This window comes from Anolis carolinensis, chromosome 4 (assembly GCF_035594765.1).
Source record: "Anolis carolinensis isolate JA03-04 chromosome 4, rAnoCar3.1.pri, whole genome shotgun sequence".
Lineage (NCBI taxonomy): Eukaryota > Metazoa > Chordata > Lepidosauria > Squamata > Dactyloidae > Anolis > Anolis carolinensis.
The window spans coordinates 235,517,450-235,540,452 of NC_085844.1; the positions used below are offsets into that span (position 1 = coordinate 235,517,450).

At 41.6% G+C, this 23,003-nt stretch overlaps 1 long non-coding RNA gene across 1 annotated transcript in view; it reads right to left on the bottom strand.

The window, feature by feature from the left end:
* LOC134298523 (uncharacterized) overlaps positions 1-23,003 on the bottom strand; it is a 30,991-nt gene that overhangs the window by 4,120 nt on the left and 3,868 nt on the right. The window contains exon 2 of the long non-coding RNA XR_010005631.1: positions 11,463-11,647. This is a non-coding gene — a long non-coding RNA (uncharacterized LOC134298523). The remainder of the gene's footprint in view (positions 1-11,462; positions 11,648-23,003) is intronic.

The window sequence follows — 23,003 nt, forward strand, 5'->3', positions numbered from 1 at the left end:
TTCAGATTCTACATGTTATTCTGATTAAGACAGCGGCTTCCACTGTGAATAAACTTCAGGCTTTAGTCTGAACACTAAAGGAACTATTTAAGGTTTTAAACTCCTACTCCTACAATAGTTTCAGTACCTTGGATAGCTCCTTTAAAATTCAGATTGAAATTTGATGTCTAGGGACACATCCACACTATCTGCTTAGGTAGGGAAACAATTCAATTGAGCGGATGATTACATGTGAAGTGCTGGAACTGGTTTTTAGTCCTGAATGGTGCTTATATACACCACAGAGCTTAGCTGTAAACAGATCCCAAGATCCCAGCGGCCGCTGTTAGCTCCAGCTTCTGCCAAGCTACCAGTTCGAAAACATGCCAATGTGAGTAGATCAATAGGTACCGCTCCAACAGGAAGGTAACGGTGCTCCATGCAGTCATGCCGGCCACATGACCTTGGAAGTGTCTATGGAGAACGCCGGCTCTTCGGCTTAGAAAAGGAGATGAGCACCAACCCCCAGCGTCAGACATGACTGGACTTAACGTCAGGGGAAACCTTTACCTAATGTTGTTGCTGCACATGTCTACACTGTGCATGATCTAAACATTACACTTTTTTCATGTCAGGAGTGACTTGAAAAACTGCAAGTCGCTTCTGGTGTGAGAGAATTGACCATCTGCATGGACGTTGCTCAGGGGATGCCTGGATGTTTTTGATGTTTTACCATCCTTGTGGAAGGCTTCTCTCATGTCCCCGCATGGAGCTGGAGCTGATAGAGGGAGCTCATCTGCGCTGTCCCTGAGTTGGATTCAAACAGGCAACCTTCAGGTCAATAACACAACCTTCACGTCAGCAGTCCTGCTGGCACAAGGCTTTAACCCATTGTGCCAGCAGGGGCTTCTAACATTGCACTGTCAAGCTGCTTTCAAACTGCATTAAGTTGTCAGTGCGGATGTGCCTAGGGATGGCCAGTGAGTTTCATGACTTAACAATAACAACAAAAAAGCTTTTGAAATATCATGAAGTAACAGGAACAAAAATTATTGTGGTTGACTTTTGCCTCATCTATTTAGGTAAATTAGCCAAATAACCTCCCCTGACCTGACTCCCTCAGACCTGATGAAAACATCATTCACCCATGCTCCAACTGCTAGCAGAATAGACTTCCTTCTATATAATAATAATAATAATAATAATAATAATAATAATAATAATAATAATAATAATAATAATAATAAGTTTATTTTTATATCCTGCCTCCATCTCCCTGAAGGGGCGGCTTACATGGGGACGAGCCCAACATCAACATAGGTTAAAATACAAACCATGAATTAAAACAATATGGCAAAATAAATATAAAACAACATAAAACACATCAAATGCTTTAAAAAACTAGACATAAAATACATGTGCAGAGAAACTTGTGCAGAACTCTGGATAGGACTCATAAATAGTATAAAGGTGATCAGGAAAGGGCGAAGGGACGGTCTTATTAAAACACTGATGGCCTATAAAAATGAAGAGTAGTGATAAGGTGCAATGAGATATTGTAAACAAGCTGGGTAGTTGGCCGGATTGTTCACTCAAAAGCGCTTCTCCTATGCAGCCAATGTCCAATAAGGCAGGTTGCATGATGTCACGGCAGTAGTGTCAGAAGCATGATTGAACAATGATCGTGAATGTAAAACTGCTCTGGACATGTAAATTTAAGCTGCCTTAAGTGATGGAGGTCTTTTCTGTTGGTGATTGAGAAATGGCTAGATGAGGTTTTCAGCCCATCCAATGATCTGCAATGAAATGAGAAGTTGCCATAGGGGTCTTGCTCAATCCTAACTACCAGCAAAAGAGATCTCCATCATCTGATGCAGTTGCTGCTGTTAAGGTAAATTTAGAAAGCATTTGCATTTACGACAATAATGCCACAATTGTAAATGTCAATACTGAACATATAAAAGTCCAGCTCAGGTTGTCAGTCACATCCTTTAAAAACATCATCCTGATCAACCTTTGGGATTACTGGTTGTTCTGGTGGCTGATCAAGGATTCCAATTGGTATATCTAAAAATATAGGTAAAACAATAATTTCAGTCTTCAACACTGAGGATTCATTCATGCTCATTGTGAATGTAATGGGCACATGAAGCAGGCAAAGTAATACATTCAGAAGAGGGGGAAAAATCCTCAACAAGCAGGAAGGACACATGCATTGATTCTAAAAAAAATCAATGGTGTTCCCTCTACATACAGGTGTCTAAGATTAGCCACATACCTTGAGCAAGTAGCATTTGGCAAATGCATTATCTGTATAACTTTGTTCTCATTATGCATGTCACAGAAGCATGACGGGAGTTGCCATAACAACTCTGAATTGATAGGTACCTATAGAAATATGGGACCCGTCAAAAAAGGAGGAAAGGAGAATGAAGCAGAGAAAAGACTTTTTCTCAGTTTCTCAGTCTGCCTTATTTGTGCCATTTTCCAGAATTGCTCTCCATTTACATTTGATTAGATGAGGATTAGTGAGTGGGTGTCTCCATGTATTGATCTTCTCCACTGCCATTTCAGGAAGAGGCAAGTGGTCCATAGTTCCCAGCCTGTGGGTCCTCAGAGGACATTGATCTATGACTACCAGAATCCTTCACCACTGGGCATACTGGCTGGGAGTCTAGCAACAACTGGGAACCCAACCGCTGGTAAGAAAGCAAGGCCAAGGAGACAAGGAACCTACTTTTTATTGGAATTAGTACCAGGGTCTGTCTATTCCAAAGTCTGAGTTCCCACAGTAGCCTGATTGAGTAAGGCTCAGTCTGCGTGAGATCAGGACGAAAAGGATGACATTCTGGCTGACCTCCTTAAATTTATTTATTTATTTATTTATTTTTCAAACTTATATGCTGCCACTCCCCTTGGGCTCGGGGCGGCTTACAAGAACAGGCTAAAATCAACAATTTAAAAACATCTTAAAACATCTTTAAAACATCTTTAAAAATATCTTAAAAACATCCTAAAAGCACCTTTTAAAACATCTGACAGAACTCAAAGGCCTGCCGAAACAGGTGTGTCTTACATGTCCTGCGGAAAGCCGACAAGTCCTGCAAGGCACGGACTTCAGGTGGCAAGGTGTTCCAGAGAGATGGTGCCACTGCTGAAAAGGCTCTGCGTCTAGTTGCTGTTAGACGCAAGGCCTTAAAACTGGGGACTTCCAACAGGTCTTGGTCCTCAGAATGGAGGGATCTCTGGGGTTTGTAGGGAGTGAGGCGGTCCCTGAGGTACATCGGCCCTAGACCATGTAAGGCCTTAAAGGTAAGTACCATCACTTTGAAAGTGATCCGGTGCTCAATTGGTAACCAGTGCAGCTGCCTTAAGATTGGTGTTATGTGGCATCTCATCGGGACTCCCGCAAGGAGCCGGGCAGCTGCATTTTGCACCAATTTGAGCTTCCGGATCACCGACACAGGAAGGCCGATGTAAAGGGCATTACAGTAGTCCAGTCTCGAGATGACCGTAGCCTGGATCACCGTAGCCAGGTTGTCCCTAGACAGATAGGGGGCTAGCCGTCTAGCCTGCCGAAGATGAAAAAAGGCGGTTTTGCTAACAGCAGAGACCTGGGCCTCCATCGTCAGTGAAGGGTCCAAGAGGACTCCCAGACTCTTTACTAGTGAAGACGGGCGTAGCGCTTCACCATCCAGGATTGGCAACTGGATATCCCCACTGCCTGGTCGGCCCAGCCACAGGATCTCCGTCTTTGCTGGATTCACCCTTAACCTACTGGAACGTAACCATCCAATAATGGCCTTAAGGCACTGATGAAAATTGTCGGGTACAGAATCCGGTCGGCCTTCCATCTTTAACACAAGCTGAGTGTCATCAGCATATTGATAACACTCGAGCCCGAAATCTCGGACCAACTGAGCAAGTGGTCGCATATAGATGTTAAACAACAGAGGGGAGAGAATGGCCCCTTGAGGCACCCCACAAAGTAGAGGGGACCTTTCAGAGACCAGGCCTCCCCTCTCCACTCGCTGTCCATGGTTGTGAAGAAAGAAGGCCAGCCAATTTAAAGCTGTCCCCCTGACTCCAACAACGGCAAGGCGGTGGGTCAAAAGATTATGATCGACTGTGTCAAATGCTGCAGTGAGGTCTAATAACACGAGCAACACCGACCCGCCCTGATCAAGCTGGCATCGAAGGTGATCCGTGATGGAGACCAGCACAGTCTCTGTCCCGTGTCCCGCACGAAAGCCAGACTGGAAGGGATCTAATCCGGCTGTGTTGTCTAGGAACTGTTGCAACTGCTCCGCTACTGCCCTCTCAATCACCTTGCCCAGGAACGAGAGGTTCGAAACTGGGCGATAGCTGGAGGGAACCGAACGATCTAAATCTGGTTTCTTCAGCAGGGGAGAGACCACCGCCTCTTTTAAACCCTCTGGAAAGACTCCTTGCTCCAGGGAGCTGTTTATTATCTTCAACAGAGGATCACGTAATCCCTCCATGCAGGATTTTACCAACCAGGAGGGACATGGATCAAGGGAGCAAGTGGTCGGTCTAGCTGCAGCTATGAGCCTATCGACAGCCTCTGCGTCCAGTGGGATGAACCGGTCAAGGGTGGGCCCAGCAAGTGGCCATGGAGTCTCAAGTTCTCTCCTTGTATCAATTGTGCGAGGGAATGCGAGGGAACCACCATTTGGAGCCACCCTTTTGTTGCCACTCAGTCCTTTCCCAAGCAGTAGGAACAGGGATGACTGTAGGGGAGAAAAGGTGTTCACATTTACCCTTCTTATGATCTCCCTACCATTGCTGAAAATACAAATAAGCAGTGGTGAAGGAAAAAGTTGCTTTGCCAGCCCATTCAGCTGTCTAAGGCAAGAGAAAGTCTGCATCTTCAGTCTACATGGAACTTATCAGGCTAGCAAGGCACAGACACTGAGATCTGCTTTGTCAGCCATGTGTTGCAGTTATATGTTGAATAGATGGATGTAAGGATGGATGGACAGATGTATGACTGAATTAGTGTTTGAGAGTAAGAGAAGAAGGTGGATGTGTGAATGAATGTAAATGCAGACGAGATTGGATAGGTAGGAGCACTGATCTTGTGCTGAACTTGGGGAGAAAAACATTTTGGATTATAGCTTCCAGAAGCCCCAGTGAGCCTGTTGCACTACATTTCCCAGAATCTCCCATTTGTTTGGTTCTGGGAAAGACCACTGGGAAAAAAATGATTTCACAGATCTGGGTTCTGTTCATCTGCTTTTAGGTTTGTCCCCTCAGCAGAAAAGTCTCGCCATCCATGCCTTAGAGTGGAATAGATCCTGCCCTAGTCTTTCACCTCTGGTCGTCATGATGTATATTGACTAAGATGCACACTCCCTTTTGTCATACAGTGTCATACTTAAACAATGTTGTGAAAAAAAGTTTTCAGTGAATCAGCTCAAAGTGAAGCAGCCTCCTTCTCTGCCTCTTTGTGATCTCTCGGGACTGAGTGTCCAAATTATTTATGACATCAAATTATTTTTTCAAGGACAAGAGAGTTTGAGTCACTGATGAAGGTAAGATACTGGGGCAGGAATGCAAAGTTGGGTCCTGAGGAACAAGGACAGCTATTCAGACCAGTTTAGGAAACAAATGTCGCCCCTTTAATCCTCTCCTCTGTTCCTCCACAAACCAAATTTCTCTGGAGTACGCCCTGCTCACTGTATTAAATATTTCATCACACAACATTATCTAGTTTTCCTGCAGGCTTGATGATAAGCAAAGCTATTCATCATCACAATTGAGTTCATCATAGCAACAACTGCTGTTCTCTTGCTGTGTTACTCCTACATATTGGGATCAGTTTTGAATTAGGGCTCAGTATGTGGCTCAGCCCCATAATGTATTCAGGCTGCCTGGAAGACTCAGTGTGGTTTATCCAAAATGATAACAGAAACAGGGGTTCAACTGCCGTGTGGCTGTCTGCTTCCATTTTACCACAGCAGACATTCGTAATTTATCATTTTCAATAGTTGGATTTTGCAATATTTACAATTTGTAATTTTAACTGGGTGTTTTCATATAGAATGCTAGCTGCCCTGAGCTAGGAGTTCTTCACAAGTAGCCTCTTTCAGAATGCTCCTCCTGTGTTTTTCTCAGGCATGATATGCCAGAGTTCAAACAGTTTAAAGAGACTATGAATTGGTGCTGCTTCATGTTGCTTTGGAAAGAGTGGTCAACTTTTAGCTGCTTAGTTTCTGCCATGTTTTTTTAAACAAACATCCTCTTCACAACTCATATAAGATGTGTCATGCCATACCCTCAACTGAAGCTTGGGACACCTTAGCTATGGATTTGGGGCACAGTGGTCCAAAAAAGTATATTTTCCAATTTCTACACTTCAATAGCCAAGCCCATTCCTAGTGTTCCAAAGAAGACCTGGCTGCTTCAACATGGTTACCTGAACTTTTTCCTTCTTGTTAAAAAAATATTATTTCCAGTTTTGCACATATATGCTAATAGTTAGGTGACAGATAGGTAGATGAGTAAACAGACTGAAGAAAAGACAGTGTCTCAAAATAATGAAATGATCTAATATCAAGGCTAGGAAGGAGTGGAGGAGGAGGAGGAGGAGGAGGGGAAAGAGAGAGAGAAAGAGAGAGAGAGATAACCAATTTTAATACACTTATAGGACAAATTATTTATTGAAGAGTGAAATCCTTCAATGAAGGTTCAATTTATCACTAGATATTAAGTACTGCTCTACCAAAGACTGTTGTGGGTTTGAGTTAATATACTATACATGCTTCCTACATCTTGAAGTGATGAGAAATGTTGGGGACTTAGGTTTCCTTTTTCAGATTGTATTGGAGATTGAATGATGTTTTTCTGATCCTGCTTTATTTATACAGGGTGAGTATTCCTTATCTGGAACGTGTGGGACTAGAAATGTGATGGATTTTAGATTTTTTAAAACTTTGGAACACCTAGATTTGCATATACATACAAAATGAGATATCTTGGGGATGAGTCCCAAGTCTAAACATGACATTAATTTATGTTTCCAATGAACCTTATAAACACAGCCTAAAGCAGTTTGAAAACATGCAAATGTGAGTAGATCAATATGTGCCGCTCTGGCAGGAAGGTAACAGTTCTCCATGCATTCATGCCAGCCACATGATCTTGGAGGTGTCTAGGGACAATGCTGGCTCTTTGGCTTAGAACATGAGCACCAACCCGCAGAGTCGGACACGGCTAGACTTAATGTCAGGGGAAAACCTTTAGCTATGCCTTTAAGGTGATTTTATACAATATTTTGAATCATTTTTCATGTGAAGCAAAATTGGTGTACATTGAACTACCTGAAAGCCACCCATGTAGCCAATTTTGAATTTCTGATAAAGGACACTTAAGCCATACTAAAGCTTGGTTAAATACCTCCTCTTCACACACTTTCCAAAGAAACTTGATCCTTTCTGAAAGTTGAGGTGTGTTTGTGTGTGTATGCAATTCTGTGACTTTCAGCAGTTTGAATAATTCTAAGAAGGGAAGAGGGTGTTCTTGCCTTTAAGTCTGAGACAGTCAAGTGCCCATCTTTATTTTATTTAAAAGAAAACAAGCTGTGTACAGCTTACGCCACTTTCAAGTGATGACTCGGCTGGTCTCACAGCTCCACAGCTTGCTTTCTTGGGACACGATGCTCCTGCCAATGATGCTGCGGTACCAGACATAATGAGATGAATTCTGCTTGCTGGGTGATAATATATACATCTCAATCATTCCCCCTTTTCCAACAGAAAGGTTGAATTCATATATCACCTCTCCATGCCAACTCCCAGACCCAGACAAATTGCTCAATTTTCTCAGGTAGAATATATGCAATTCTGGAATAGTTCACGGGGGTGTTTGAAGGCAGTAGATGGAGCTCACTGTATGATCCCCATGCACTCACCCACACTTTACTTCCACAAATACCTCTAAAGATTATTTAGCTGAACAGCAGGACTCAAAAGTCAACAGCAACTCAGAAAATAATCAGGGGCATGCTATCAGATTTCCCGTCACTTCACAAAAATTATTGTGAAGGTTGAGGATGTCTTAGTATCCTTATACTTTTATTAGCTGTTTAGCTGAGGACATGGTATGCAGCTGTATTTATCATTTGTTTATTCCCTCCTGTGTTTTTCAGCATTAGAATCAATGGGAAGGATAAAAGAGAGAGACAGAGAGAATACATGAAAGCAAAAAAGATCATTAAGCCCATTGTTTTTTCAGTTATGAATTCACCAGATAAGTCATAAACAAGCTACTATGCCTTCATTACGACCTTTTGGAAAAGGGCCTTATTGGTGCTGACACTCTGGCTCTAGCATTTCCTCTCCAGTTCTGTCTGCTGGAGAACTTTCCTATGATTCAAGTAAAAAGAGTTCCTTATCTGAACAAACATCTGGCATCATTTTTACAATTGAATTGCATTGTTTGTGGCTACTCCATAATTTGATCCTCTCCCCCTCTGTACTATTTGTATTTTTTAAGACTCTGTTTTTTTGTATTTTTAAGACTGTGATTGCTGATGTCCTACTCAGCTTTCAAGGACCTTGATGTTTAATGTGCAAATCAAATTTGATTGGACAATGAGCCTGAAATAGAGGACTGTTGAATTAGAAGACATGGCCACTCTATGTCCCGGTCACAGAGCAGCAAGAATGGCAAACACCAGGGGGCATTCTATGGGGCGTTGAAGGTCCCCTTGCCACACCATGCCCACTGATTATTTTAGTTAGACATTTTTTCCCAACTGGTCTCCACATCTTCCAATTCATCTCCCCTCCAACATCTTGAAAATCAAAACCAATACACATGTGACCAGACTCCAGAGTGCAGTCAATCTGGCAAAGGTTTAGAAAGAGGAAGGATAGACAAGTCAGGATTGGCTTCAGCAGTTTTCTTTTGCCTGAACTTACTTGGAATGCCAAGATATTGCCCCTCTTCTCTGTTCTCCCCTTCTGAGTTGCTAGAGTACATTACATTTGAACTTTGCAGCAACTGAATTAACCTGAGAATTAATTTGGATTGTTCCTGCCAAATTGTGAATGGAGGAGGATATAGGAAGTTTCATCTTCCACTCTGTTTGGAGTTACTCTTTTAAAAAGGGCATTCTACAAAATTTCATTCTAACTCCAATACTTTTAAATATCTACGTGAAAGTGCTGGGAGAGATCATTCAGATGAATGGGGCAGGGTGATGGCACCCAAATATATTTCTCCATGCTTTCACAAACAACCTTAGCTAGTGTCTTCTCTGAATGAATGCTTGGAGGAGTAATGGGTTGAGTAAAGAAAAACAAATTGAAACGGAATCCAGACAGAGGTGCTTATTATTAAGGGTCTTAACCTGGAATTGGAGCCTCCGGTGGCTCAGTGTGTTAAAGCGCTGAGCTGCTGAACTTGCAGACCGAAAGGTCCCAGGTTCAAATCCGGGGAGCGGAGTGAGTGCCTGCTGTTAGCTCCAGCTTCTGCCAACCTAGCAGTTCGAAAACATGCCAATGTGAGTAGATCAATAGGTACTGCTCCGGCGGGAAGGTAATGGCGCTCCATGCAGTCATGCCAGCCACATGACCTTGGAAGTGTCTACGGACAATGCCAGCTCTTCGGCTTAGAAATGGAGATGAGCACCAACCCCCAGAATCGGACACGACTGGACTTAACGTCAGGGGAAAACTTTACCTTTTTTAAACCTGGAATTGGAGTTCTGGATGGGGTTACACTACCCCAAAATACTGTGTTCATAGTTTAGGATTGTTCCTGGATCCAACTCTTCAAATGTCAGGCCAGATAGACAGTCAAGACTGACTATTATCAGCTTCGGCTGATATGCTAGCTATACCTCTTCTTAGAATTGAAAGGCCTAAAAATGGTAGCACACATGCTGGTAACTCAAGGTTAGATTTCTGCAATGTTCTATACATTGGACTACCTCTGTAATAAGTTCTGAAACCCCAGTTAGTTCAAAATATGGCAGCTAGATTGGTTATGGGTACACCTAGGAGTAAGCATATCACACCTATACTATAATCATCCAATTGGCTGCCAATTAGTTTTTGGACAAAGTACAAAGTGCTGGTTATTAATTTAAAGCCCTAACTGATTTGGGTCAGAATCGCCTTCTCCCATATAATCCACCCATACACTTAGGTGCTCTGTGCGATGTTTACTTCAACCAGTAAGAACTTGACTGGCAACAGAGTTAAACAGTTATCTCTTTTGGCTGGCCAACTTCCAAGTGGCCTCAACCATGAGGACTTCAAAACTTCCTTCTTGATTTTGAAGGTTTTGTGGTTGAGGCCTTAGTTGGGAAGCTGACTTGTGCCCATCAGTCTGAAGCTGGTGAGTTTCCCATCCTCGGCCTGATGGAGCAGAATGGCTTCCTCTTGTTTGTCAGAGGTTCTGAAGTGAGCAGCAATGCCCAACAAGCAAGGAAAAGCCATGCAGTACGTCTGACAACAAATCTTTTTTTTGCAATGTGCATCTTCAAAACTGAGGTGTGCATTACAATCGATGCTGCGTTATACTTGAGTAAATACGATATTAGCTTAAATTTACATTTTATTGGTATGAATTATTTTAATGTGTTCTATGTCTTTCAATATATGTGTTTTAATGTTCTTATGTTTTCATCTATGGTATTTTTATTGTGCTGTATCCCCTGTTAACAAATAAAATGTATTATTATTATTATTATTATTATTATTATTATTATTAGAGATAATAAAAATGAATTCTTGTATATGCAGCACGATACTGAGCAAGCATAAGTAAAGACCCACTTCAGTGTCCCGCTTTCACAGTTCCTTGATAGTACAACCCCTAATAACATCTGGCATTTTGCTAGTTAATAATAAACTTTGCCTCTTTTCTGCTTTAAGTCATGTGTTGGTTGTTTTGCTGCAGGGAAGCACACAGCTGGAGTTATTACAGCTCTCTTAAATCTCAGAAGGGAGCCCTTCAAATGTGAAACTTTTATTGATGGGACATGGGGTGGCAGTGGGGTGAATCCAGCGAGTCTGATGTCGGTGGCTCTATTAGGATTTCACCCACGCGGGCTGCTGACTGCAAACCCTCTTCTTCTCCAGAACAGCAGGGGAGGTCTAGACAGAAACTGCTGGTTTTATTTATTGTCTTGCCAGTTCCATGTCGAGCAGCTACACACAGAGCAAGCTGGAGTCTTCCTGTTCCCAGCTCAGAAGGCTGGTAACTTTTCCACTGCATTGCTGAACGCTTGCCAGCTCCGGTACTCCGGACTTTCCCAAGCAGAAAATGCAAAGGCTGGAGCACCTGCCTTTGCAGGGGAAAAGGAGGTGACTGCGTCAGGAGGAGCCATTGAAGAAAAAGGATTCCTGCAAAGCCCTTTAGTTTTAAGGGGAAAGAAGAGTTCTACAATTGATTGAACTTAAACTATAGTGGCGGCAAGGAAAGGAAATACTTAGCATCTCTTTATGTACCTTATTACTTGCAATGAATCTTGCAGTGTAGAGGGCTCCTTTTGAAGCCAGCCATCTCTTTCTCAAGGTTACTCCATTCCATACCACTGCATCGTTTTCTTGTTTTCTTATAAGAGATGTTCAGTACTCTGACTGTTCAGCATATTCAGGTCTCATTGAACCTTTCTGGAATTTTCCTCTAGGCCCTAAGGGGAAAAAAGAAGGTAATTTTAAATGAAGATGGGGTAATTTGGGGTTCCCCTATAACCCCTTAACATCTTCCTCATATGTTTAGATGGTGCTGTTTTGGCCAGTCAGGGAATTATACAGTCAGTCCTCCATATCCACAGCTTCTGTAATCCACAGATTCAACCATCCACTGCTTAAAAATATCCCCCCCCCCCCTTCAAAAAAGAAAAGAAAAGAAAGACATTCCGAAAAGCAAAGAGTGATTCTGTTATTTCATATAAGGGACACAATTCTGTTCCCATGGGGATTCCATGGAACCAAAACCCAGTGGATAGCAAGGACCCACTATTTTCTGAAAATGATTAATAATAATAATAATAATAATAATAATAATAATAATAATAATAATAATAATAACTTTATTTTAATACCCCGCCCAATCTCCCCGAAGGGACTCGGGGCGGCTTACATGGGGCCTTGCCCGATAATACAATCAAATATCAATAACAAAGCAATAACCAATTATCCCAATAAAAACATCAACATCAGTAAAAACAATCACTAAAATCGACATGAAGCATACTATGTTAAAAACAGGAGACTAATTCATAGAACCCAGGCAAAGTGCAGAATGTGCCAAAATGGGGAAAGGTAATTTCACAGTTGAAATGGACAATAAAATGCAGTATAACAATGGCAGGCTTCATTGTTTAGGGTGAGGATAACTCTCTTCTAATGAGGGATGCGTTATCTTAGGCTAATTAATCAGGGGATACATATTGGCTCTAGTCCTGGACCTTACCAGAGTTTATAAAAGGCATTTTCATTGGATTATTGTCTCTTCTGCCTGCTTCTGCCAGATGTTACTATAGAGCAGGCATGGGCAAATTTTGATTCTCCAGGCATTTTGGTCCAGTTGTTAGGAATTATGGAAATTGAAGTCCAAAACACCTGGAGAGCTGAAGTTTGCCCATGCCTGCCACAGAATTACCCTAGAGGATCTAGTAAATTCCTAGCAGGGAGACATCTTTGAAAAATTTAGGTCCTCCAGGGCAACTCTTATGGTAATTTCCTGCAGAAGTCATTTATTTCTGTTGGGTTCACTATTATCTTTTGTCTTCTGTTTCCACAGTAAGTTCAAGAACGTGTGGATCCAGGGATCCAGGTGTATTTCAAGTGGTATTCACTGGTTGTTTTCAAAATGTTTTGACCTTTGTGAATTGTGAGATGACAAATAAAATTCCTTACTGAGCTCAGCTTGTGTGGGAACTTCATTTGATATGTTTGCTTTAAGAATGGCTATGAGTATATACTATTTTTCCCCTATTGGCAAATTAAAAAGCTTTGATAATTTCTTTTTTAATTGAACATGACGGCAAACAAACATGGAAGATCTGTCCACCCCTACTGCTGAATTGCTCACCCTTGCTCTGTTTTTCTAGATCCTCCTTTCCCAGCCAAAGTGAACTTGGAAAGAGGAATGGGGAAAATCTATAGTTAACAGGTTTCTGAAAGCTTTGGGTGTAGACAAATGAGGAGGGAGAGAAAATGTCCTTCCCAAAGACACTTTCGCAAAACCAAGATGACTTTGCACGAACAATTTCTGTGTGATGTTTTCTTCTGAAATGGGTGTCATGTTTTCTCTCTCTCATAAACAACAACAATTCAGTCTGACAATAGCCAGTATTTTATCATGCTTGAGGTAACAGAGTGCCGAAAATATCAAAATATGTCCTTTCCCCCCACTTTCTTTTCTTCTTCTCCTCTTTCTCATTCTCTCTTTTGAAAAGAAAAACAGGAGAAGAAAGTCACAGCTCCCCTGTGAGAGTGATACTGCATGGCACAAACACAGAGCTGTTATGTTCAGTTTTTATTTTCAACTTTGTTTGGAAAGTAGGGTGTGTGCGTACGTACTGGTGGGGAATGGAGATAGGCAGAATGGGACGAATGCAGGTGAAATCTAAAGGAGATAGCAACACAACAACAGGTTTGGTAATGCCGGTTCTTTCAAATGTTTGGATCCAGAGAATGGACACCTTTGCCCTGAAAGCTGCCCAATAAAGAAATGGGCAAACCTAAGGGGTTTTTGTTTATATTTATTTTGGAAGCTGCTTGTTAACATATTGATTAAGGATATTATTTAAATGTAATGGCCAAGACCTATATCAAGGAGATGGAATATAACTGTATGTGTATAGGATAATGCAACAGTTATGGACTCCTGCCTCACTAGAGAATTGAACTTCACATAAATAAATGTGCAAATTTTACTCTCTCCTTCTTAGATTGAGTTGAGTACAAACTACTTTTGCACTTTGAACTCACTTTGCAGCAATTGTAGTAAGTTGAGGAGGCAAAGGATGGAAAGCAGGGGAGAGAAATTGGGACAAGATGAGAAACTGGGCATTCAAAGGAGTAATTGGGAGATGGAAGGCATGAGCCTTGGTGTACAACCATGCACAATGAACATGTACGTGGATTCACAATGAGCAACCATGCACGGTAGCACCACATTCTTAACTCTACTTTCAAAACCTTTATCTAAATATTGATGTTTAGCATCAGAAACAAATATCCAATTAATTCCGTAGTAGAACTTCCACATATGTAAGACACCAGCAAGATACTTTAGCTATACAGATGAATAATTAAAATCAGGCAAAGACCTGGTAGGGAAAATTTATTTTCATAACTTTCATTAAATAGGATTTTAGAGGTCAACACAGGGAAGGCCCTGTTCCTTGCAGCAAATGAGAGGTGCTGGTATCAATTTTTGTCTGCTTCTACAGAGCCTCCTTTCTTGTGATTTGAAAATATTTAATTAGCTTAATTGGGTCAGGGCCTATCCTCTGAAGCAGCAGAAAACAAGCTCAGTCCAGTTTTCATGTGGGTATAACATTTTAATCCTCTTTTCTCCAGGTTAAGGATACTTAATTCCTGAAACCGTTTGTCATTTCTCATTGAACCTAATGGCTCATTTAACCTAGGTTTCTAGACCCTTTACCATATTGGTCACCTTCTTCTAGCTCATTCATCAACTTCATCAAGTGTGATGCGTAACACAGTATTGAGTATGAGGGTTCACCAAAGCAGAACACGGTGCTACTATTATTTCACGTGATCTGGACACTGCAATGCTTTTGAGTCAGCCTAGAATTACATTGGCCCTTTTTGCTGCCTATCATACTTTTGACTCATGACTAGTTGGTGATCTACAAGGACCTCTAGATCCTTTCCAAACATACATAGAATCATAGAATCATAGAATAGTAGAGTTGGAAGAGACCTCATGGGCCATCCAGTCCACCCCCCTGCCAAGAAGCAGGAAATCGCCTCTCCTCATAGGGCTTGTTCTCCAGACCTTTGATCATTTTAGTTGCCCTCCTCTGGACGCTTTCCAGTTTGTCAACATCTCCCTTCAATTGAGGTGCCCAGAATTGGACACAGTATTCCAGGTGTGGTCTGACCAAGGTAGAACAGAGGGGGAGCATGACTTCCCTGGATCTAGACGCTATTCCCCTATTGATGCAGGCCAGAATCCCATTGGCTTTCTTAGCAGCCGCATCACATTGCTGGCTCATGTTTAACTTGTTGTCCACAAGGAGTCCAAAATCTTTTTCACATGTACTGCTGTCTAGCCAGGCGTCCCTCATTCTGTATCTTTGCATTCCATTTTTTCTGCCGAAGTGAAGTATCTTGCATTTGTCCCTGTTGAACGACACCAAACATATATAAATTTTATCCAGGACTAATTATTCTTTCCATTCCTCATTTTGTTTTGGTGATGTATAAGTGTTCTATTGACCCTACACAAGTGGTTCTCAGCCTATGGCTCCCCAGATGTTTTGGCCTTCAATTCCCAGAAATCATAACATCTGATAAACTGGCTGGGATTTCTGGGAGTTGTATTTATTTATTTTTTATTTCCAGAATTTATACCCCGCCCTTCTCACCCGGGGGGACTCAGGGCGGCTTACACAGTTGGCAACATTTAATGCCAAGAACATAATAATAAAACAAAAAACAGTACATATAATCAATTAAAACTATAAAAATACATCATTAAAATACATTATAAAAATTAAAACATAAGTAAATTAGATCCATTTGTCTAAGAACCTCATGCTTCAGCCTTCAATCGGACCATGTCGACGTTATCATATTACTCGTTAAAAGCTTGTGCACACAGCCATGTTTTCACAGCCTTTCTGAAACCCAGAAGAGTTGGAGCTTGTCGGATATTTGTGGGGAGGGTGTTCCACAGCCGGGGAGCCACCACCGAGAAGGCCCTGTCCCTCGTTCCCACCAGCCGTGCCTGCGAGGCAGGTGGGACCGAGAGCAGGGCCTCTCCAGATGATCTTAGGGATCTAGCTGGCTCATAGGAGGAGATATGTTCGGATAAGTAAATTGGGCCAGAACCGTTTAGGGCTTTATAGGTCAAGACCAGCACTTTGAATTGGGCTCGGTAGCATATCGGCAGCCAGTGGAGCTGGCTTAGCAGGGGGGTGGTACGCTCCCTGTATGCCGCCCCAGTTATAAGCCTGGCTGCCGCCAAAACCCGCTGGTACCCACAGTTTGAGAACCACTGCCCTACACCAAAATCTCCTATACCAAATTCAGGTCCTGTCTGATCTTGAAAGCTAATCAGGGACATGTCTAGTTAATACTTGGATGGCCAATGAATTGCATGTGCTATAGGCTATATTTCAGAGAAAGGAACTGGCAAAACCACCTCTAATTCATGGAGTCACTTTAAATTATAAGGTGTCTTGAAGACACATGTGTTGACCTTATCTTTCTGATACTGGTGGGAGCCTAATCTATACCCATAAATGATATGAAAATAAGTATGAAAAGAGATCTATCATCATACTTTCTGCTTTGTCTGTTTTTCCCCAATAATGGATGTTGTTCTCCTCCTCCTCCTCCTCCTCCTCCTCCTCCTCCTCCTCCTCCTCCTCCTCCTCCTCCTCCTCCTTTTCTTGATTTTTATCCCACCTTTCACTCAGTAAAGTGACTCAAAGCAGCTCATCTAAAGAGCAAAGAAAGTACTAAGGGTGAAAAGAGCAAAAAATTCTACTTCCTCATAGTTTTTCTTGCATGCATTTGTATTGCTTTATGTGACTACTTCATTTTTATATATACATATATTCTAAGAATACTCAGTTGGCAAAGGTTATTCAGAATAGTACCAGCCTTTAAAAAAATGTCTTCCATCCCACTACATTTCAGCTATTTGAGTCAGATGTTACTGTGCTGAAAGCAGCTGCTATTGTGACGATAAATCTGTGCCTTTCTATTTGGGGAGCGTACTAAAGTCCGACTTCCATAATGATGCGTGGAAACACATTCAGTGCTAGAAAACACAAAAATAAATTTAGTAATCCTTGCACCACGCTGCTTCACAATGAAAAGAATGGCAGCGTTCTTTCTCCCCCTCCTCCTCTTTCTCCTACTCTACTGCTTTGTCCTTTCTCCTCTCCATGACTCACACCTTTCATAGTGCTTTAAAAAAATAGGCTGAATATTCCCTCCCTCCTGGACATCTCTTCTCTTCTCATGATACCTATCTTGGCAATATAAAATCTATAGCACCACCTTATACATGCCTACACTGCTTTTACTGCATGGCAGGGGGTTAGACTAGATGGCCCATGCAGTCTCTTCCAACTCTATGATTCTATGTTGTCACAAAAGTACATCCTATTGAGTTCAATGGGATGTGTGGCCTGGCAAGTCTGAAAGGCATTAAGAGCTTACATTTCCCTTTTGATGCATTAGTTCTACCTTGGAAAACAGTCCATTGGGCTGTCTGGAGAGAGGTTTCCAGGTTTGGGAAAAACAGACCCACAGATCTGGCTACCAACCACCCCCTTTGGTGTCTTCCTGTGGCTGCAAAAATAGGGAGGTTATGTAGAATAGTGATGCCTGGAGGTTTCCATGTTAGTGGGATGATGAATACACCTTGAGTTTTAGTCTGAAAGAACTATCCAACAAGTTATTTCTTGTTATGTGCCTTGCAGTCATTTGTGACTTTTCACAACTGTAAGGTGACCCTACTATGGGATTTTCTGAGGCCAAGAGTGTGTCACTTGCCCAGAATCATCCAGTTGGTTTTCATGGCTAACTGGGAATTCAAAGACTGGTCTCTCAGAGTTGTAGTCCAACACTCAAACCACTCATCATCATGGGCAAACACTTGTGGCCGAGCGTGATTGTTTTCCAGAGGTAGAGTATTCTCAATGGAGCCATAAGTGACTGTGAAAGCCTATTCTGGATCCACATGATCCATCACATTGAGGATATAGATTTCTAAATGGAAGACATGACAAGTATCTTGACATGCCTTCCTCTTGGCACGTTTCTCCCTTTCACCCTGTATTCCTGCCTCTTCAATATCCATAGTACCATCATTGTTTCAATGCTGGTGGTATTTGCTTCTTCCAGAACTCTGAAGTTTGTCCATCTGTCTTCCCAAGAGATTTGCAGGATTTTTGAAGGCAACACTGTTGGAACCACTATGAACATACTGAACTTTTTTTGAAGTTAGGTTTCAGCATGTCAAAGGGACAGTATAGCTTAAGAGAACCTTGGAGTGTACCTTTAAAATTAGCATTAAACACACAGTAAATTAATCACCCTGCTGACATGGAGCCATTACAGGGGTACAGAGTGTACCATCCCACACAGTCAGAAATGACAAAGAGTTTACAACACCACTCTATTGTAATTCGTGTTGATTAAGATGGGACAGGTGAAATTTCTGTGCCATTATTTCAGAATAATATCAGTTTGCATTGTCTTGCAGTAGAGTGGATAAATTGGTCTATAGTATGACTCTTGTATATGTGGAGATACATTCTCAGACTTTGCATGGATGTGTAAAACCATGGATAACAGTGAACCAGCGAAATGAAGGACTTCTGGCCCAAGAATCACAGAGCCACTGAAAAACATAGAATATGAATGGAGAGGATATACATATTTTGTCAGATGTGGATAAATGAAACCACATATACTGGTCCTGTAGATATGGGGATTTGTACTGTATGTCTATTTTATGAGCTGAGTCATATGTGTAGTATCTGTGTATTCAGTCACATGTTCAAGTCCATCACTTTATTCTTTCAAAAATCTGCATATACAGCCACATCTTCATGTCTAATTTGCATTAAATTATGCATTTTGTACCCATTTTTTTTCTAACACCACCCTTGAATGCACTTCACCCTGAAACACACCTTTGTGTATCTATTTTCCTCTAACATATACATCTTACATATACATCTTGTACAAATGCCAAGAGATGCATTCTGACCTTTGGAGTGAAAAGAGTGAAAATGGAAATATAACAGTGTTCCCATTAGTGTATTTGTATCGAATGTGCAAGTTAGGTCAGCTCCTTTACAAAATAGGGACCATATTAAATCCAACACAAAGAAGTGATTCTCTGTCACTTAGAAACCCAACTCCATCCAGAAAAATGAATTATGAATTGTTGTAATATATGTGTGACAGGGGGTATCTGCCCATCTTCCATCCTGTAATTAATCCTTATTCTGGGAAGGAATTATAAAAGGAACAAAAGACTTCTCTTGGTACACCAACAGTTATAGGACATTTTGGGCTCTTCTGTTTCTGGATATCACAACTTATAATGGTTATTCCATCTAGCGAAGTGTAGTGGTTTCCATGTTGAACTAACACTCAACCACTGAAACCCTCTGAGTGTGTCTGGGCAAGTCACACTCTCTCAGCCGTAGAGGAAGTGCCCCTCTCGGTTCACCAAAAGCTATGGGAAATGCAGGAAGATTATACTTCCAGATTTCATGCCTTGTTTCAGCCAGTGAAGACCTATTGGCAATGTTCACTCCAACACATAATCAATGGGACTGCCTAGAACTACAGAAAGAATCAAAACAATTCGTACAATTGCAGGAATTTACTCCAGCCTGTATTGGAAATTCCTAGGACACAACATACACACAAACCAGTCAGATTGAGTCCCCAAGCACACATTAAATCAGGGGTCCCCAAACTACGGCCCGCGGGCCACATGCGGCCCATCAAAACCATTTATCCAGCCCCCACAGCACAAAGGCAGGAGGGGGTTGGACTAAATGACCCAAGGGGTCTCTTCCAACCCTCTTTATTATTATTATTATTATTATTATTATTATTATTATTATTATTATTAACATTGAGGCTGGGTGGCCATCTGTCAGGGATGCTTTGCTTGTGCTTTTGGTGCACAAAGGCAAAAGGGGGTTGGACTAAATGACCCAAGGGGTCTCTTCCAACCCTCTTTATTATTATTATTATTAACATTGAGGCTGGGTGGCCATCTGTCAGGGATGCTTTGCTTGTGCTTTTGGTGCACAAAGGCAAAAGGGGGTTGGACTCAATGGCCCAAGAAGTCCCTTCCAACCCTCTTTATTATTAAAAGAACTGCCGAACAGCTCTCACAGTTAGGAAGTTCTTCCTATTGTTCAGGTGGAATCTCCTTTCCTAATTTGAAGCCATTGTTCCACATCCTAGTCTCCAGGACAGCAGAAAACAAGCTTGGTCCCTCCTCCGCATGACTTCTCCTCATGTATTTATACGTGGCCATTGTGATTGAAAAGATGTGCTCATAGAACAAGGGTGCATAACCTTTAGTTCCTCCTTGTTCCAGGTCTAGTTACATCTGTTTTTCCTGTATGTATCCACTTTTACTGGTTAGAGATCATTTTCTTGATAGTGATTTCTGCAGTGAAATGGGGAGACCAAAAATGCTTCCCTGTAGGCATGGACTTCTGGGCCATCGTAACTGGAAAAAAGATTCAACATTATGTAATCTAACTGAAGCAGTGTTCTGAACTATGGTTTAATAATTTAGCTTATGTCTATTTGTGCCTCATATCCTATTAGTAAAATACTTTTTACAGTCCTAAATGGGTTGAAATTGAAAAGTTTCCTGAGACTCCAAATTTGTCACAAGGTATTATCATGAGACATAACTTGGAACCAATTGTTCCTATGTTTTGAACTGAATTTTTAAGGAAGGCACTAACTAATTTTAAGTGTATTTTTGGCCTTTGTTTTGCAGTCATGAATCTGGAATAATCACGCAGCAGTCCACAGAGCTAGCTGGGAATTTAATGGATTTAAACAGTATCACGCAGGCTCTAGAATGCACTGTTTTTTACATTAGAAATTGGGCACAGTTCCCTGTTGATTTACATCTGCAACTCTAATAAAACCATGAAACATAACAGCTTGTCATGTCTGTTTGATATATGGAAAACACCCTTAAAAAGAGAAAACAAAGAAGGAATGGAAAAGAGGGCGGTGGAAGAGAGAACAGAAGGGGGAAATGTGTTTTGCTTGGCTCTGAATGCCATGGCCTGCAAAAGAAGAAGAAAAAGAAAAAGAAGGAGAAGTGGATTTCATTTTAGCAGCAGCTTTTGAAATATTTACTGCCTCTTGCATTTAACATAATCTTTCTTGTATAAACTATGGAAACAGACAGAACACCCAAGATTACAATCGAGTGTGAGAACAGAATGAAATTTTAATATAGTTGTGTCAGGCTTAGTCCAAATCTCTCAGTGGTGAAGAATTCTTTTGAATGTGATCATGAATTTCCAACAGGTACATTGTCTGCAAGTGTACAGGATGGGCCAAGGTCAGACGCATAGCCTAAACACACTATATATGGATATGTATGTCTAGAAAAATTTGTCAAAATATCAATCCTAAAATCCTGGGTTGACTTATTCACAGGTCAATGTGAATGCCGTACCTTAGTTCTTACCAAAAAAAAAAAAAAAGAATCACCCATTCTATGAGTAGAGTGCCAAAAGGTAAAAGTCCATTCCAGGAGATTCTAAAACAAGCAACCACACCCTCTGCTATCCATGTCTTGGTGCTGATTCTGTCCTTTTCAATGCCTGCGTTGGGAAATGGCAGTGGTGATCAGGGGTGGCTGGATTCCTAAAGAGGCACCTGTACTTTCTCCTTTCTGTGGAATGACCCTTAATTTACAATGGGCCATATCAAAATCTGTCATTTTGGCTGAAAAGCCTGCTTATACATGAAGCTGAGAAATCACCTCATCACAAAGGGCTAAAATTGGTGGCATGTGCCAATTTTAGCCCACATGATGCCTTGCTGGCTCTGTGGGTGAAGTAGGATGGAACCGGGGCATGCCACTGGGAGGGCAACATGGAGAGCTCCTGTAGTGCCATACAATCTATGAGGGGAAGTAGTGCGCACCATGCACGCTCCTGTTTCCCCCATGTGATCACCCTCACGTGGATCTGGGCGATGCAAGGCGTGGGGTATTGGAATCCCCATGCCACTATCTGAACCAGAGTGCAACCACAGCTGGCAGTCTGATGAGGTCATTATACATGAGTATGTGTGTATGTGTGTATATATATATATATATATATATAGACAACCAATGTGAAAAGTCCTCATATCTCTTCTCCTGCAATATTCCACTTGTTCAGCCCCAATTCCATTTTCTAAATATTGCACCCACCTATCCCCATTCCCATTCTCATGGGATCATTCATCCATCACAAAGATGGAAGATTATTCAGTCGAAGTGGTTGGAAGAGAGCAATGCTCAGATTGGGATACAACATGGGGGAAGGTTATTTCCATGTGTCCATATAGTAAGCGGCTTCCATTTTAGCAGCCATCTGTAGAATCCTGAAATTCATAGTTTTGTATTTAGAATTTTCTGCTAGAGAACTGTAGCCCACTCACCTGGACTATAGCACTAGAGCCCTATAAGGAAAAATATCTAGAAACTATGATTCTATGACTTCACCAAATTATAAATACAGAATAGAGCAGGAGATACAATGGGCAGAATCCTGCTGGTATCTTATTGCTGTGTGCTGTGTCAAGTCATTTCTGACTTATCAAAAGCAACCATCATGGGGTTTTCTTGGCAATATTTGTTCATGGGGGTTTGCTTTGCTTTCCACTGAGACTAAGAGAGTGTGACTTGCACAAAGTCACCCAATGGCCTACCATGGCTTAGCAGGGATTCAGATTCTGATCTCCAGAGTCATATTTCAGTGTTCAAACCATTACACCACACCAGCCTTGTTGATTTCTTATGCATACATAAGTTTCCTTGTGGATGTGGCAGTGTTGTGGACGTGTTGTTTTGTCCAACGTAAAACAGCCGTAGTCAGGTCCAGGCTGCAAAAGTAGGAATGTATAGTGATGACGTTGTGCTTGGATGCACAGAGACATGCAAGCACATTTGATTGTGCATTTGGCAGTGCAACACCATTCCTGCCACAACTGCCACTTAATTCAAGAAATATAAATTTACCTTTCATTCCTTGGTGAAAGGTCTTGGCTCACAAC